This window comes from Manacus candei, unplaced genomic scaffold (assembly GCF_025592945.1).
Source record: "Manacus candei isolate 608988 ecotype Guabito, Panama unplaced genomic scaffold, ASM2559294v1 h1tg000028l, whole genome shotgun sequence".
NCBI classification, from domain to species: domain Eukaryota; kingdom Metazoa; phylum Chordata; class Aves; order Passeriformes; family Pipridae; genus Manacus; species Manacus candei.
This window is the reverse complement of record NW_026138076.1, coordinates 38893150-38906522: the sequence shown is the minus strand read 5'-3', so window position 1 is coordinate 38906522 and position 13373 is coordinate 38893150. Positions and strand designations below refer to the sequence as shown.

Genomic DNA, 13373 nt, shown 5'->3' with positions numbered 1-13373 from the left:
TCAACTTTTCGGTAAATGGGTAGCAACATTTAGTATTAGAATATGACTATTATGTTTCTAATATCCTGTCATATAAGTGTTCTGATGGAGAGCAAGACCCCTGAACACATACCCTATAATTCTTAAACCTTGGTTCCTATCGCAGGATTCATGCAACTATGACTTCCAGGCTGTTTTAACCTGAAATTGTTGGGTTTTTTTGATGGGAGGAGGATGGAATAGTATTTGGGTTTGGCTGGTGTCTACTTGTTTGGTTTTTTTTTTTTTCTTTTTCTTGTTTAACAAACATGTATTTAATTTTGAAGACAATTCAAACAGTATAACAGACAACAATGAAGGGAAATATCAGATAATAACAATTGACCATCCAAGGTTCATTGAACACTCAGCAATTGAGTTTTTCCTCAACAAATTATAATAAATCAAATTATGAACAAATTTACAGTCTGGCAAAAGGAATATTTAAGCTGTTCTGATCTAATTAATGTCTGCTATTTCTGTATGCTGGAATTCAGTGTATTTTGCATCAATCCAGCTTCTAGTCCATTACCAGCTTTTCCAGACAGAGGAGAAAACAGTGTCATGTTCAGCTGGCAGAGCTGTGATCGGGGCTAGTTGTTGCCCCTGAAACTTTGCCAGCTGGAATTGTACTGTAGAGAACAGTCTCTATGAGAAAACTTCAAGGCACAGGTCTGTCGGTATCCAGGGACAGACAAGGAGTTCATGTTAGAGAAATCCAGGTTTGGTAAAGGGAGTGAGTCTGAGGAGTGAGGGTATTCAGCAACAGAAGGACTTATGGAAAGATAAGAAACGATTCTTCATGGGAAAATCATCTCAAATCAAGCTGGTTTTTTTGTTTGTTTTGGTTTGGTTTTTTGTTTGTTTTTGTTTCTTTGTTTGTTTGTTTTTTCTTTTATTTTGTAGTAACATTTCTTCATTCAGTGAGTGAAATTCTGTTTTGTTACTTGGGATGGAAGATCTTGTGAGCTCATGATCTCTTCCTTGAAGCATGAAGGTATGTTTTTCTGCCAGCTTTCTAAGCAAATTGTTGCTTCACTCTTTTACGTAAGAGAGGTGTTAGCACTGCCTAATCACTCTTATATCAGCTGCTCCCTTACCGAAAGAGGAGAAAGTAGGACTGTAGCTCCATTGATTTACTCTTCTCTGTGGGAATTAGTAATATATACCATTCAATTCTTTTAAATTTCTTTAAGAAGCAATCAAGAAGTACTAGAAAAATTTTCTTCCTTGTCTCCCTGCACTTAAAACCTCTCAGAGGGAACCTTGGAGCTATAGCTTGGTGACGTATCCCAGAGCTTTCCCTAAATTAAGATAAATTAGAATTAGACAGGAGGTTGGTATGGCCTGGTAGAGACTGTTCGTTCAGAGAATGAGAGTGATTGAAATAATGAACCCTTGTGTATCATAAATTCATCAAGAACAGCATTTTTCCCCTTTATGGAATTTTTGCTGCTTTTTTTTCTCATCAGTGGCCAGAACTCAATGTGGAAAAATGACTGTGAGCATGAACAAAGCTGATAAAACTAATTTGCCTTAGTTTTGTGAAAAATCATAATAAACTCAGGTTGCATTTAATTGGCAGTTTGGATAAAGTTTCTTCACAAACCTATTTAGCTCTTCCTAATCAATGCATAATTTTTGGGCAAGCAGATTATCATTGAAGAAGAGCTGATTTCCTTTCTGCGATGGTACAACTGATACTTTTTCACTTCACCAAGTAGCTTTTTGGGAGGGCGAGGATGAGTTTGATCTTTTAGTAAAGGAGATGTGTCTGTTTCTTATCTGTTTAGATAAATAAAAGATGGTGTATCAGTGTGGCAGGCAAAGGAATGTGTCTTCTTTTATGAAATTATTTAGGGAGTAAGGGTAAAAGGAAGAAAAAGTCTTGCAAAAGAGCTGCAATAAGATTATATCTGTAAAAATAGATACCTGTCCCAACTGCAGATTTTTTCCTTCCAAACTTTTTGTAATGAATGCCTCTATGTGGAATGGCAGTGGAGTAGGACTGTTAACATTTTAAGCTCTAGAAGGGTGTGATTCAAGAAACAGCCTGCCTTAGTTCTGGCAAAACTTGCCCTTGTTTTGTGTATCAGAAAAAAAAAAAGCAGCAAACTCCTGTTTATTGAAACCCTTCTGTTTGTCAGACTCTCCTGGGAGTCTGCAGGCCTCATCCTATTTGCCTGCCTGCACCCACACAAGAAGAAGCAGATTCCTGAGAGCACTGTACAGGATTTTCTCTGAAAACTTTAGCTACAAAATGATGGTTTAGTTTGTTATCCAGAAATTGCAAAAGTAGGTTTTTATGTTTGGTTAGTACTATGGTTTGCACTAGAACTCGGGGCCCCAGAAAATGATTAAAGTGCGTATTTGGAGTTTGTTATATTTTTGCTCAGAAACTTCAAGTTAATACATGGAGTAAACCAATTATTAGTTTTGAGGCTCTTGTTTTACTGATGAGAATGCAAAACCCCTTGAAAAAACAGACTTATGTAGCTTTCAAATTGAGAAAGCTACTGCAGAGATTGGGATTTGCATCTAGTACTTAAGTGGTAGTTTGCTTCCAGAGTCCTGAGTCTGTTTTTACTAATACCTGGTTGCAGTTCTGCTAAAACCTCCTTAGCAGTATGAGTGAGTGTATTTGTTTCTGCTCCAGGATCTTAGAATACAAAGTGCTGAAATTTGTTTTTCTCCTTAAATTATTATTAAAATATGGTATCTTCTAAAACCAGGAAATTGTAGTTTTCCCTCACAGTCAGAGAGCTTTTTTGCCTTTGTTTTTTTTTGACAGTTTATTTTTCCTTTTACTTGCAATTCTTGCTACTTTCTATCAGCTGTATGGCCAGCTGAGAAAAAAGCTTTCCTGAGTAGCTTTGCTTTTGTTTTCTGGTGTGCTAACATCGGCTGATAGAAAACTCGGAACTCACCTGTGTTCTGTTTTATAATAATTTTGCATCACCATGCCTCTGTATAGTGAGAACTTTTTTTTTTTTCTCCTCTAGGAAGTGAGCTTTCTTTCCTCTTGCTCATATTTGAACTCTGATGATACTGTCTTAGAACGTCTTCTGCCCATTTACTTACCTTCTCTGTTTTCCCAATGCATCGAAGAAAATTGTATGTTTCCATATTACAAAGTTAACAGATTATTCAGAGGTGGTGGTGGCTGGTTTTATTTTTGTTTTGTTTTGGGTTTTTGTTTGTTTGTTTGTTTGTTTGTTTTGTTTGTGGATTTTTTGTGTTTTGTTTTTGGGTTTTTTGTGGTTTGTTTTTTTTTTTTTTTTTTTTTTTTTTTGTTTTTTTTTTTTTTTTGTGTAATCTGTGTCCAGTTTATAAAAAAACTAAAAACCCCAAGCCTGGGAAAGCACAGCGTACCTAACTCCTTAATGGTTCCTTGAATACTTCTTTGCTTACTGTTACTTTGTAACTGTTGACAGAAGAGGTTTTCATCTTTGTGCTCCTCTTCATGACACTGTGATCACATTCTGCTGTTTCTGTTTATGGTGCCGTACCTTGCTTTTCCATTTAGGGTGAAAAGGAGACATGATTTGGCAGTTAATGCAGCATACTAATACTTGACAAAAAAACGTTTCCTTAATCTACAGTAAATCCCCAACACAGAATCATAGAACACAATGTGTTTGAAGAGACCCACCAGGATCCTTGAGTCCAACTCCCGGCCCTGCGCAGGACACCCCAAGAATCACATGATGTGCCTGGGAGTATCATCCAAATGCCTCTTGAACTCTTTTAAGCTTGGTGCTGTGACCACTTCCCTGGGGAGCCTGTTCTAGCACCCAACTACTCTCCAGGTGAAAAACCTTTTCCTGATATCCAACCTAAACCTCACCTAACTCAGCTTCCTGCTGTTTCATCGAGTCCCTTCACTTGGCAAATCAAATATACTTTTTCTACATTTAGGAAGAATCTTGCGTAGATATTTTTATGACTTTGTGAGTTCCACCTCAGCATATTCCTTTGGACTCAATGATCTTATAAGTCTTTTCCAAACAAAACAATTCTATAATTTAAAAATGTACCCTTGGCAGCATACAGTGGTTGCACAAGTGGTACAGAACCATAGAAGTGAAAGCAATTAAAATGTAAATATGGCCTTTATTTTTTAGATTTCAGTTCAAAGTAAAACCTTTTGAATTATTAAGCAAATTCACGTTAGCTCCCTTTTATGTATGTTCTGTTCTCCACTGCTGGATAGAAAAACTGAGGTAGATGAATTTTTGGTGTGTTGTTATGAATGTTGCTTCTGCTTACAGTGATTTGAGGGCAGATTTTATTGGTCGTTGTTATTATCATCATTGGCATTTCTTTGTTTCAGTTGTCTGTGCATCCCTTGATGTTACTTCATAGAGTTACTTTATAGATGTTACTGCTTAGAGTGTGCTGAAACAGGAATTCCCATTGCATGGAAAATCTGTTAGTTTGATTTCAAGGGCATAGTTTCTTAGCAGAGTGAAAAATATCCTTTGAAAACAGGAAATCTGAAATGGTATTTAGAAAAAATTAAAGTAATTTGTTGCCTTTTTTTCCCAAGGATTGTAGAGCTGGTCAGAGCAGCCTGCAAGGGAGCAGGGCAGCCTAGAGAGACTGATCCTTTTAACTTCCCAAGAGAACACTAAGATGCACTGAGCTTCTTCCTATTGATTCTTCTTTTAATAATACAGGAAACCTGATTTAATCTTTTAAATATGGAAGACTTCACAATATCTGGCTCAGCCTGTCTTTTTGGAGGAGTCTGTCAAGTTGCAGTGCTAGCAGTAAGAGGACTGTCAGTTTTGAACAAATTGCGATTCTGAATATTTTCCCCACTGTGTGACTGTAGAAAATCATGCAACATAAGTCAGTGAGGTTGTTAGACTTGAAACCCTTGTCCGATGTGCAGTGAGAGAAAACAAAAGGGATGGTTATTTTTCAATCGCAGAGAGTAACTTTGCCTTCTACTTTTTGCTCACCCATCCTTTGCAACTTCTGGTGCCACATAGTTGGGGGATCTCAGAAGCTAGTTTAGGAGGCTGACACTACTTTCATCCAAACAGTAATTGCAAGAATATGCTAGGAGTATGAGGGATATCATCTGTTCATCAAGTACACTGCTTGCAGCACCTCGAGTTACAGAAAACGTTAGTGGAACAGTGTCTTTTCATGCATTTTTGTCTGCCTTCACATTTTTTTTAAAGGGTTGGGCCTTGGGCTGAACAAATTTGATTCCTTCTGTAGAAGGAAAGATTGCAGAAGTGAAAAGCCCCAACTGAAATGGGTAGTGTGTGACAATTTCATCCTTCTAGTCTATTGTTTTATGATGTGACTGTCTTTAATAACAGTTCTTCAGAGACTCATAACCCTTTGTGTGATTTACTGTGATTATCTTGCAAGGCACCTGTGCATGGTATTAATTAAGACCCGAGAAGACAATTTAATAACACTGAAAAATTCCGTTTGACAAAAGGTAGTGCAATGGAAACCAGCAAACCCCCATCTGAAAGTTCTTCCAGAACTGGATTATTACTTTTTTTCTCGAGGGTTTGAAGCAATATGGCATCTTAAAGATAAACTTACAGGTTCAATTGGCTGCTTAGATGTACAATCATTCATTTTTGTCCACTTGAATTAAATACACCTGAGGGACTGAGTTTATTTTCTGCATCTGTTCCAGCACACGATAGAAATAAACAGCATGGTCCTAGCAACATAGCATGCTAGCTATTAATCCACTAAGTACTCTATTAGTACCTGTCACTTTGGATTAGCAGTGAGTTTTTTATGTTCATCATGTATTTAAGTATACTGAGTTTTGGATGGATTAAATCTCTTTTATTCAACTAATTCCCCAAAAGCATCCATCTGGAGAACTTTATGCCTTAGAAGTCTGTTTCTCAGCAATAAGTCCAATAATATGGCTTTATCATCCCAGAGAGTCACTCAGAATGAGGTAATGGGAATAATAATTGGTTTATAGAGTTTTAAGTTTTTGCTGCTAGAAACCTGCTCATACATAAATCAAAGACAGATATTTCATTTCTATCAAGCATTTAAATTGTTTGGTGATTGATTAAATGTCAGGCAACCTAATAATTAGTGTACCTGAGTATCATTTAGAATGTAAACTCCCTGAGTGGGGATTTTTCTTCTTCCTTCTCTCTGTATAATCACCATCTCAAGTCTCACAGTGCATGATTTGGGCTCTTTAACTGCTGTCAAAAAAAGAAATAATAATGTCTGAAAAACTCCCCAACCTAATACCATATTCTCTAGTGATAATCTAATCACTACATCTCTGAGGCATGTCACTGTGCTATTTTGGAACGGTGCTTAAAAGGGGCAACTTGTGGTTTTATGCTGTTATTTTTTCTACCCCTTCAGACCATTGCACATACGAAGTACATCTTGCTAAGGCTGACTGTTTGTACCGTCTCCTCAGCCATGTTACTCTCAACAACTTATTTTAATTATCAAAGTCAGTAATTTTTTTAATTGAGAGGAGTGGAGTGTAGATGACAGACATAAAATTAATATACAGCTCAAAACTGTTAACTTTATAACACTGTCAATCAATTTTCTCTTCCCAGAAGAAACTAGAACAGACCTATAGGCTCAAGTCCTGCTTTTGTAAAAAAAAAAAAGGGTAAGAAGGACTGTACAAGTGAGGACAATGCAACTGCTGTGCTATGCAGCAATCTGTGAAAGAAAAATGGGGAAGTTCATGGGCTGTTTGTTTAGCTCTTGGTCTCTCTGCTGTGTCTGAAGCTGTTGGAATGGATTTTGATAGTATTTCCATTAGTGGTCTCAGTAAGAGATATCCACTGATCAATTTTCTTTGATCAGCATCAAAGAGCCATTTCGTAACATTTTCTCACAAAAATCTCTGTAATTCTGGGGAGCCAGAATCTCCACAGCAAAGTGAAGTTTTACTGCAAAATGTTGATTTCTTAAGTTTGAAATGGCTGGCAGTTACAGAAATGTTGGTGGAACAAAAGCAATTCATTGACGATCTTGGACCTTTGGCAAGGAACCTTTGTGTGGACAATAATCGATACCAGGAAGAATTTGTGGACACCTTCCTCCCTGTCCAATATTCTTTTAGTTGCAGTGGAAAGTCCTGGTGTTTGTTTTGTGATTGGAATTAGTGGGAACAGGAAAATCCATTCTGTTAATCAATTTCAAGTTCCTAGGGAGTTTCTATTTCGTTCAATTTTTTTTTGTTGTTGTTGAGTTTTAGGAGTTAACAAAATTGAAACAGTATTTTGTGGAAAATACAGTTTCCAGAGAATCAGCAGCCGTGATTTTGGACCAGTTGATATACTAGCAGATCCAGTGGTGGGATGAGAGCCTTGCATTGGAGATGTTTTCTGGGTCTGTCTTCTGCTCTGGTGTGCCAAAGTCTGAAACACAATCTCTGCTGTCACTTTGCAGACCCCATGTAATTGCAGCAAAGCAAGGTTCCTTGACTGTGAGCCTTCTGGCCAGCAATAAACCCCATGGTTGTGATAGACTAATATGATTGCAAATTAGTTGTAAAACCTGATCTAATTTAATTAAGTGATTAAATTTTGTCAATAACTTGAAGGCTTAAGGAGACTGAAGAAAAAAAACACCTGGCGTTTTCAGATTTCCTTCACAATATCTCCATGTATTGTTTTGTTGCTGTTTATGTGATTGGTATGTCTTCATCAATGACATGCTTTGGGTTACAAGTTTGAAGATGTTCAGAATTTCTATGTATTAAACAGGCCTTTTCTCTCCTACCTGATGTATGCAATTGTTTATCATTTACCCGTTCTAGTCAAGATAGTCTATAAACATGTAAATGCTGCAGTTTGGGGAATAACTTGGTACATATGTTTTCTCAACCTTCAGGAAAATAGGTTTTCAGTCAATCTGAAAGCTAATTGTCCCTCTAAAACGTGACAAATGCAATATATTCCTCTGTATGCAGCCTAAATTTCTGCCTTGTAGCTGCCTTTTTTGTTAGGGTAGTGACAATTTTACGATTGTTTAGCACAAATGCTCAATTTAAATTTTAGTTTTTACAGAGAAAAATAATATATTAGAACAGACCATCCTTTCTTAGACCTGTGTGCCATGTGCTTTTCATGTCCTGTCAGTGTTTATATTCTATTGTTCTTCCTATATGCCGTTCTTACAGGTTACTTGGAAGTTGTGAACTTTATATTAGAGACCGAGGCTGGGGCTTTTAAACTTGCTTAAAGGCAAAAATAGCCCAGTGAATGGTTCACTGCATCAGAGGTCCGGGATGTGTTTTCCTCTAATGCTTTCTCTACTCTATAGTTTGGAAGCTGCATATGGCTCTGCTTTCTAATGTGTTTATTAAATGCCTAGTACCACAGACAGTAGAATACATAGAAGTCATTGGAATGGGACATTGTTCGAGTTATCTTGAGGTTTCACAGCTTCTAGTCTGAGTATACAAATATCTAGGCTCACATCTGGGACAAGTTTCAGCTTGTATTTCAAGCTCAGTTCAAAGCATGCATCAGGAGAGATGTTCAATAGTGGTTCAATTTTAAGTGTCTTAAAAAGCTGCCTGACATTTGGAATGGATTTGAGAATGATGAGCAAGGTTCCTGGGTTGCCTGAAGAGAAATAACTCAGTGACACAGGTTTTTATTTGTTTTTATTTATATGACTCTTTGATACAGGAGCAGGGTACCTTGGGATGGTAAACATAATCTGTACCTCCCTATGCTGTCTGGGACTACCCTGGGAGTCTTCAACAGCACAGCTTCGACTGTCAGAGAAAGGTTTTGGGTGGAAGAGTTCAGCGGTGACTGATCCGAGGGACCCCCTGGACTAGGCCCCAGTCAAGTAGTTAATTTTATTTTAATCTAGTTTACAGAATTATGTAACTGTGCTGAGTCCTTCTTCGTGGTGCCAAAGTCCTTTCTTTGATGAAATTCCAGGTGAGGTCCCAACTCTCCCACTTCCTGTGTGTTGTGATCAGCTCTATTCTCTGAAGGACCACACCCTCACTGTTTCTACTTTCATGATCTGCTTCAGAACAGAATTTCATGAAGTTGGATTATTAAAGTTTCTTTCTATCACTCACCTTGTACTCAGACCTGTAGATCTAACTCTGTAGAAACCTGAAGAAATATTTTAATAGTTGTATGTGTCTGGTTGCAGAAGTGAGGATAAGAGGAATGTTCCCAGCATGTGAGCACAATTCATTTCTCCGCAGCAATCAGCTGTACAATCTGGACATAACCCAGTTAATCTTCCCTGATTTGGCACCTCCTATTTTGTTTTTCCATTAACTCTCTAAAACATAATTATCTATCTGATCCTTTATTTAGTCCCAAAACAGCTTGAAAAGGAGTTGTCTCGTGTTTTTTGTATGAGTTGCCATGGCTGGTTGTTTCAGAGCTTACACAGAATTCCACAGAGAAGAAATGGACTTAACTGGACTCCTGGCATCAGTGAGATTCTTGTGTCTTTCAAGGATTCATTTACAAATGCAGTGGGGACTGTTCTGGAAGCTGTTCTAATCAAGACAAGATTGTCAGGCATGAGACATGAGATGGTCTCTTTACACATCAGTTGCATTTACGATGCTTTCTGTCACACGGCTTGTTATTTGTTTCTCTTACTTCTGCCAGCATTGCATGTTTAAATTCCAGCAGGGCAAAGGGATTATGATTTCTGCAAGTATGGAGAGGAGTATCTGGACTGTGAGTAAAGTAATTTGATAAAGGAAGATGGCAGGTAGCTGGGGATGGTGAGTATCCTGTTGGATTTGGTCAGAGATCTCTGTCATTGCTGGAGCAAGGCAGACATCATGACATGAGTAGTGACAATACACAGGGAGATTAAGTTTTTGTTTTGTACAGATATTGGGTGTTTGAGTGGGGTTTTTTGTTTGTTTGTTTGTTTTCTCAGCTGCAAAGTGATTATCCTGGATTAAAATTACCCTGGAAAAGCGTTAACCTGTAAGAGAAGAAGTTTCACAGATCAAGAATTGAAAGATGCCTGTGCTGCCATTTCAAGTTCACATGCTGCATGCGTGTTTCATAGCATAGGTTACTGTTACTGAGTCAGACTGATGGTTCAGTGGCTTTTGGTCTGGTGTGGGTGGAATTGGCCCCCTATCACTGTAAGATGTGGACACTATAAAACTATTCCTTCAGCTCTCCCACTTGCCATAACTGTCTGGATCTCTTGTCCTTGTTCTGGCTGCTTTATGCTGTCTCTGTTAAAAGGCCAAAGGATCACCAAGGTTTTCTGATAGGTCGAGAAATCCACTGGGCAAGCCATATCCAAGGATTGTCCCTCAGTTCCTTGTGTCAAAGGAATAGCATTCTGTGTGCTGCAGAAACTCTGGGAAATCCCGGTGCTCATTGGGAAGTGCAGAGCATTGGCCACTCTCTCACCCTGAAGGCTGTTTGCTGACGTTGGAGGCCTCTCCTTCCTTTAGGACAGCATTGGAGGGAGGATAAAGCTACTTGAATTTCCTCCTGCTTGAGGTCATTATTTGCATTTTATGTACTACCAGAGGTATTGCTTTTCAGTGAGTTAATAGCTCATGTCATCTTAGAAGCAGGAGCTCGCAGCTCATAGAAGCAGCTTTAAAAACAGTTGTCATTATTTGTAGAGCAGCAATGTGCACCAGTTCCTGGCCTATTGCACTGGGGCTCTGTGGCACCAGGACATGCATCTCTGCTACCTGTTCTGTCCCTTTCTGTGTTCCTCTCTTTGGCCTGTTGGCTTTTTAGAACTGGATAACACTCTCAATGTGTGAGCAAAGCTCTGCCATAGTGACACGCTTATTAGTACTGGGATCTCTAGATACTATTACAATAAAAAATATTTCTGCATGTGCTCCTTTCAGCCAGGTCACTTAGAAAGCTCCAAGCCCATTTTTCCTCCTTTTTAATAAAAATCACTAAATAAAAATCACACTACACCAGTATTGTAGCAGCAGGAACAACAATCTCACTCCACCAAGACCTGATCTTTCGTTGCAGAAAAACAGTGAATTTGTTATCAGAACTGCAAATATTTGATGGCTGTAATAGCTACACTGAAGGAATTGACTATACTAATAATGTTTTGTTCTTTCTCCTCAGTTTTTCTAAAGAAAAAGAAAATGAGAATACCAGTCTTCATGCACACACATATCACCCTCTCCTCGCCCCACAAAATGAAGGGAAAAAAAATAGAAAAAAAAGAAGAAAAGAGAAAAGTCTAGGGCAGAGACAGGAAAGAAGATTTGTTAGGAAACTCTGAAAAACACCAAAGAAGAATGATGAAAGCTAATTGAAAGTTTCCCATACAGTATACTAAATAATATAGCATAGATCAGCAAGAAGGCAGCATAACCTTTCCTGTCCTCAGACTAACTCATCTTACATCAGCCAGAGAGGGATTACACCAGGCACTTTATACCAGAGGGTGATGGACAACCTGACAAGACAGCAATTTCCTCTGTTTGGAGTAACTGGAGTAGTTTTATACAAGGTACCTCTCAATCTTTCTGTAGATGCATGTTTGTGAAAATCTAGTCTAAATTTAAGCAATGCCTTTGTTATAAAGTTAAAAAATCTTTCAAGATCTGGAACACCCAGGTACTTGCTAGCTGCATCCAGCAGACAGAGAAGGGAAAGTGCTTTTCCTTTCATCCAAACGCATTCACTAATTGATTATAATGTCAGATTTTAAGAACAGAAACAGACTGTGGCAAGGAAGGACTAATTCATTAGCTGTTTTCACTGGTGCTCAAGATCCTGAAGTACCACCTTAATAAATAACAACTAAAGTGTACTTTAGTTGTGAGATTTCATATTATTTTGTTATGGTTTAACCCCAGCTGGCAACCAAACCCCACGCTGCTGCTTGTTCACTACCCCCTGCTCCAGTAGGATGAAGGAGAAAATCAGAAGAGTATAAGTGAGAAAACTTGTGGGTTGGGATAAAGACGGTTAAATAGGTAAAGCACACACAAAGCAATGAATTCATTCACTGCTTCCCATGGGCAGATAGGTGTTCAGCCATCTCCAGGAAGGCAGGGCTCCATCATGTGTAACAGTTACTTGGGAAGACAAATTCCATCACTCCAAATGTACCTTCTTTCTTCTGTCAGTTTGTACTGAGCAGACTCCATGCAGTGTGAAATATCCCTTGGGTCGGGTGGGGTCAGCTGTCCTGTTTGTGACCCCTCACTACTCCTTGTGCACCCTTGGCAGCCTCGCTGGTGGGGTGGGATGAGAAGTAGAGAAGACCTTGTTGCTGTGTAAGCCCTGCTCAGCAGTGACCGAAATACCCCTGAATTATCAACACCGTTTCCAGCACAAATCCTGAACATGGCCCCATACCAGCTACTGTGAAGAAATTAAGTCTATCCTAGCCAAAGCCAGAACCCATTTTCTTTAGATTCTTCAGAAAAAGGCTGCAAATCCCATTTAATGTTGTTTTAGGAAAAAATTGCAGTATAATGTAGTAGCCCGGGTACACAGGAAACAACTGCTGAATGGAGATACGTTTACTGCAGTTAAGTACTGAGTTAATTTACTTTTTTCCCCTTGGTTGTATAAACCTACGAAACCTTTGGACGTTGCAGTGCAGGAAAAAAGTAGCATTAAATCATCATAAAATCTGTACTCATATTATGTACAATTCTGTGTTTTAACACAATCTACTACACTATGGTCTGGTCCTGACTGGGAGTTTTGGGATGCTAACTCAATCTTAATGCATGATAATAGTAATACATGCCTTTCTGAGGCACCAGTGCCATTTTAATTTTCTGAATATAGATCAAATAACACTGGGTAAAATAACAGGTGCATTTTATTTCTTAGATATGTTTTCCAGCAGAATATGGAGTCATTGTATGCATCTGAAAAAACTAATGTTTATTTTAGAAGATTGTATTTTCTTTTTGAGATTTTTAAGGAAGAAAATTAGTGGTAATTCCAAATATTAACAAGTAATTTCTGTTAAATATAAGACATTTAAACTTCAGTGAACAAAATCATAACAATGAATTTAAACTTATTTTTTTGTTCTAAAACAATGTTTACAGTTTAGAATGCTCTGAATGAACACAAGTCTTAATCTCTAAATTTTTCACAGAATTTTTTTTCATGTACTGCTTTTTTCCCCTGTTCTATTTCAACATATTTAAAAGAAATATTTTAAATACTTAGCTTTATTTTAACCGGACATATTTTGATTAATAACAATTTCCATTGCAATAAACAGGAAAGTTCCCTGACAGACTGCACCTATGGATCAATGTTAGACAGTAGTGTGCCTACCCTTGAAGCTGTAAGCATCCTGGAAGTCCAACCCAGAAGGACATTTTTTGCCAGGTAGGCACATAGCAG

General features: G+C 38.1%; 1 long non-coding RNA gene across 1 annotated transcript; it reads left to right on the top strand.

Annotated features, from left to right (window-relative positions):
• Window positions 1-931: 931 nt before the first annotated feature.
• Window positions 932-11500, top strand: LOC127471998 (uncharacterized). Its single transcript, XR_007904832.1, has 3 exons — window positions 932-1015; window positions 9928-10067; window positions 11115-11500. It is a non-coding gene; the product is annotated as an uncharacterized LOC127471998 (long non-coding RNA).
• Window positions 11501-13373: the final 1873 nt, after the last annotated feature.